The sequence below is a fragment of the Notolepis coatsorum genome, assembly GCF_963971535.1.
Source record: "Notolepis coatsorum genome assembly, chromosome: 13".
Taxonomy (NCBI): Eukaryota; Metazoa; Chordata; class Actinopteri; order Aulopiformes; family Paralepididae; genus Notolepis; species Notolepis coatsorum.
Genome location: NC_140177.1, coordinates 4,869,245 through 4,874,529, shown reverse-complemented (window position 1 = coordinate 4,874,529; position 5,285 = coordinate 4,869,245).

Below are 5,285 nucleotides of genomic sequence, written 5' to 3'. Positions count from 1 at the left end.
GTTACTTACTACGGTAATAACGATGTACTGTAACAATGGTTACTACGGTAATAACGATGTACTGTAACAATGGTTACTACGGTAATAACGATGTACTGTAACAATGGTTACTACGGTAATAACGATGTACTGTAACAATGGTTACTACGGTAATAACGATGTACTGTAACAATGGTTACTACGGTAATAACGACGTACTGTAACAATGGTTACTATGGTAATAATGATGTACTGTAACAATGGTTACTACGGTAATAACGATGTACTGTAACAATGGTTACTACGGTAATAACGATGTACTGTAACAATGGTTACTACGGTAATAACGATGTACTGTAACAATGGTTACTACGGTAATAACGATGTACTGTAACAATGGTTACCACGGTAATAATGATGTACTGTAACAATGGTTACTACGGTAATAATGATGTACTGTAACAATGGTTACTACGGTAATAACGATGTACTGTAACAATGGTTACTACGGTAATAACGATGCACTGTAACAATGGTTACTACGGTAATAACGATGTACTGTAACAATGGTTACTACGGTAATAATGATGTACTGTAACAATGGTTACTACGGTAATAACGAAGTACTGTAACAATGGTTACTACGGTAATAATGATGTACTGTAACAATGGTTACTACGGTAATAATGATGTACTGTAACAATGGTTACTACGGTAATAATGATGTACTGTAACAATGGTTACTACGGTAATAATGATGTACTGTAACAATGGTTACTACGGTAATAACGATGTACTGTAACAATGGTTACTACGGTAATAATGATGTACTGTAACAATGGTTACTACGGTAATAACGATGTACTGTAACAATGGTTACTACGGTAATAACGACGTACTGTAACAATGGTTACTACGGTAATAACGACGTCCTGTAACAATGGTTACTACGGTAATAACGATGTACTGTAACAATGGTTACTACGGTAATAACGACGTACTGTAACAATGGTTACTACGGTAATAACGATGTACTGTAACAATGGTTACTACGGTAATAACGATGTACTGTAACAATGGTTACTACGGTAATAACGATGTACTGTAACAATGGTTACTACGGTAATAATGATGTACTGTAACAATGGTTACTACGGTAATAATGATGTACTGTAACAATGGTTACTACGGTAATAACGACGTACTGTAACAATGGTTACTACGGTAATAATGATGTACTGTAACAATGGTTACTACGGTAATAATGATGTACTGTAACAATGGTTACTACGGTAATAATGATGTACTGTAACAATGGTTACTACGGTAATAATGATGTACTGTAACAATGGTTACTACGGTAATAACGATGTACTGTAACAATGGTTACTACGGTAATAATGATGTACTGTAACAATGGTTACTACGGTAATAACGATGTACTGTAACAATGGTTACTATGGTAATAATGATGTACTGTAACAATGGTTACTACGGTAATAACGATGTACTGTAACAATGGTTACTACGGTAATAACGACGTACTGTAACAATGGTTACTACGGTAATAACGACGTACTGTAACAATGGTTACTACGGTAATAACGATGTACTGTAACAATGGTTACTACGGTAATAACGACGTACTGTAACAATGGTTACTACGGTAATAACGATGTACTGTAACAATGGTTACTACGGTAATAACGATGTACTGTAACAATGGTTACTACGGTAATAATGATGTACTGTAACAATGGTTACTACGGTAATAATGATGTACTGTAACAATGGTTACTACGGTAATAATGATGTACTGTAACAATGGTTACTATGGTAATAACGATGCACTGTAACAATGGTTACTACGGTAATAACGATGTACTGTAACAATGGTTACTACGGTAATAATGATGTACTGTAACAATGGTTACTACGGTAATAACGAAGTACTGTAACAATGGTTACTACGGTAATAATGATGTACTGTAACAATGGTTACTACGGTAATAATGATGTACTGTAACAATGGTTACTACGTTAATAATGATGTACTGTAACAATGGTTACTACGGTAATAACGATGTACTGTAACAATGGTTACTACGGTAATAATGATGTACTGTAACAATGGTTACTACGGTAATAACGATGTACTGTAACAATGGTTACTACGGTAATAACGACGTACTGTAACAATGGTTACTACGGTAATAACGACGTACTGTAACAATGGTTACTACGGTAATAACGATGTACTGTAACAATGGTTACTACGGTAATAACGACGTACTGTAACAATGGTTACTACGGTAATAACGATGTACTGTAACAATGGTTACTACGGTAATAACGATGTACTGTAACAATGGTTACTACGGTAATAATGATGTACTGTAACAATGGTTACTACGGTAATAACGATGTACTGTAACAATGGTTACTACGGTAATAATGATGTACTGTAACAATGGTTACTACGGTAATAATGATGTACTGTAACAATGGTTACTACGGTAATAATGATGTACTGTAACAATGGTTACTACGGTAATAACGACGTACTATAACAATGGTTACTACGGTAATAATGATGTACTGTAACAATGGTTACTACGGTAATAATGATGTACTGTAACAATGGTTACTACGGTAATAATGATGTACTGTAACAATGGTTACTACGGTAATAATGATGTACTGTAACAATGGTTACTACGGTAATAACGATGTACTGTAACAATGGTTACTACGGTAATAATGATGTACTGTAACAATGGTTACTACGGTAATAACGATGTACTGTAACAATGGTTACTACGGTAATAATGATGTACTGTAACAATGGTTACTACGGTAATAACGATGTACTGTAACAATGGTTACTACGGTAATAACGACGTACTGTAACAATGGTTACTACGATAATAACGACGTACTGTAACAATGGTTACTACGGTAATAACGATGTACTGTAACAATGGTTACTACGGTAATAACGACGTACTGTAACAATGGTTACTACGGTAATAACGATGTACTGTAACAATGGTTACTACGGTAATAACGATGTACTGTAACAATGGTTACTACGGTAATAATGATGTACTGTAACAATGGTTACTACGGTAATAACGACGTACTGTAACAATGGTTACTACGGTAATAACGATGTACTGTAACAATGGTTACTACGGTAATAATGATGTACTGTAACAATGGTTACTACGGTAATAACGATGTACTGTAACAATGGTTACTACGGTAATAATGATGTACTGTAACAATGGTTACTACGGTAATAACGATGTACTGTAACAATGGTTACTACGGTAATAATGATGTACTGTAACAATGGTTACTACGGTAATAACGATGTACTGTAACAATGGTTACTACGGTAATAACGATGTACTGTAACAATGGTTACTACGGTAATAATGATGTACTGTAACAATGGTTACTACGGTAATAACGATGTACTGTAACAATGGTTACTACGGTAATAATGATGTACTGTAACAATGGTTACTACGGTAATAACGATGTACTGTAACAATGGTTACTACGGTAATAATGATGTACTGTAACAATGGTTACTACGGTAATAACGATGTACTGTAACAATGGTTACTACGGTAATAACGATGTACTGTAACAATGGTTACTGGTGCAGCGGTGCATTGGGTCGGTCCTTGTCGAATCTCTCAAAATCACGTGACCAAAATGGTATACACAAGGTGATTGGGTGTTCGGCTGCGCTAGTTACTGTAGGCCGTTAAAGTCGGGACCAATCGGACGCAAGATTCAGACAGATTACGGGCGGCTAAGTGGCGCAGTGGGCAAGGCGCTTGCCACTAACGCAGGAGACGGCTGGTCGTTCATACTAACACAATTGGCAGTGTTAGGGGTGGGAAAGCCGGTGGGTGGGGATCGGACGTTGTGGACAGCGACTCCTACAGGTCGGTTGGTGCGCCTGTACAGCAGAGACAGGAAGTATTGGGGGCAGCGTGAGCCTCCCACGCGTTACTCCTCGCCACTGAGAGAATGCGCTGTTCAGGTGAAAATATGCCTTGACAGCTGCCTCCTCGTGTACCGGAGGGGACACGTGATGCAAGGCTTCTGTCCTCACTACAGCCGACCAGTGGGAGGCATAGTCTAGCAACGTTCAAGACAGGGGAGGGGAGAATTGAAGGGAGAATTGGCGAGGCGAAATTGGGATGGGAGAAAAATTGAAAAATAAGGAGAAAAAGTGGATACAAAAAAAAATAGATTCAGACAGATTACTCTACCTTTCTTTCGTGACGCAGGTGGTTTGAGCGATTTTTTAGGAATCCCAGCATGTCGACATTATATATATATATTTACTCCCCCTCCATTTTCCTCCGATTTTCTCCCATCCCAATGTTAGTCGTTATGCCAATTCCCAATCCCCTTCCTGGTCGCTGCGCACTTACCCCCCACAGTCGGTCTGGGAGAGTGGAGGCTATCACGTGCTTCCTCCGACCCGGACCCACCCCGCCAGCTTCTCCCACCCTCTAATACAGCCAATTGTATTAGTGTGAACGGCCAGCCAAGCTGGTGACAACCCCGGAGCTGTGAGCTGGATTCGAATCCAGCTCACAGCTCCGGGGTCGGTGACGAACGCAATCTCCGCTACGCCACCTAACCGCCTCGACATTATATTTCTGACGATGTCTCATGATGACACTTCATGTTCACGTATGAAGGGCCAGCGACCCGGCGGTATCATGGAACTTGACCGAGTTGACCACTTGCGCAGGGGTGTAAAAAGTACCCAGAAATTATACTTAAGTGAAAGTATGGGTACCGTCTCAAAATCTGACTCAAGTAAAAGTCAAAGTATCTGGCTAAAAACACACTTGAGTAAAAGTAAAAAAGTCCTACTTTTAAATGTACTTAAGTACTAAAAAGTAAAAGTATTTTTTTTTTTTAAAGGGATAGACCAGTGGTCAAGTTTTCATTTTAACTATACATTGCACCAGGTGAGTTAGTTGAAGAGGTGAGCCAATTAGTGAAATCATCAGCTGGTGTTTAGGCAAGGCTGGAATGAAACCAAGCATACACTCTGCCCACAATGGAATGTGTTCTGCGATAGACAATGCTGAAGACAGACAGAAGACAGAATACTGGAGTACCCTGAATAATATCACAATATTAACCACAGCATAATGCGGATCTGACTGTCTATTCTTCTGATAGCAGGTGTTTAATCAAAGATCCCTGCTTTCTAGTGTTGCACAAGGACCAATCAGCATGGGTATGGGCGGGTTCATTTTCCATTG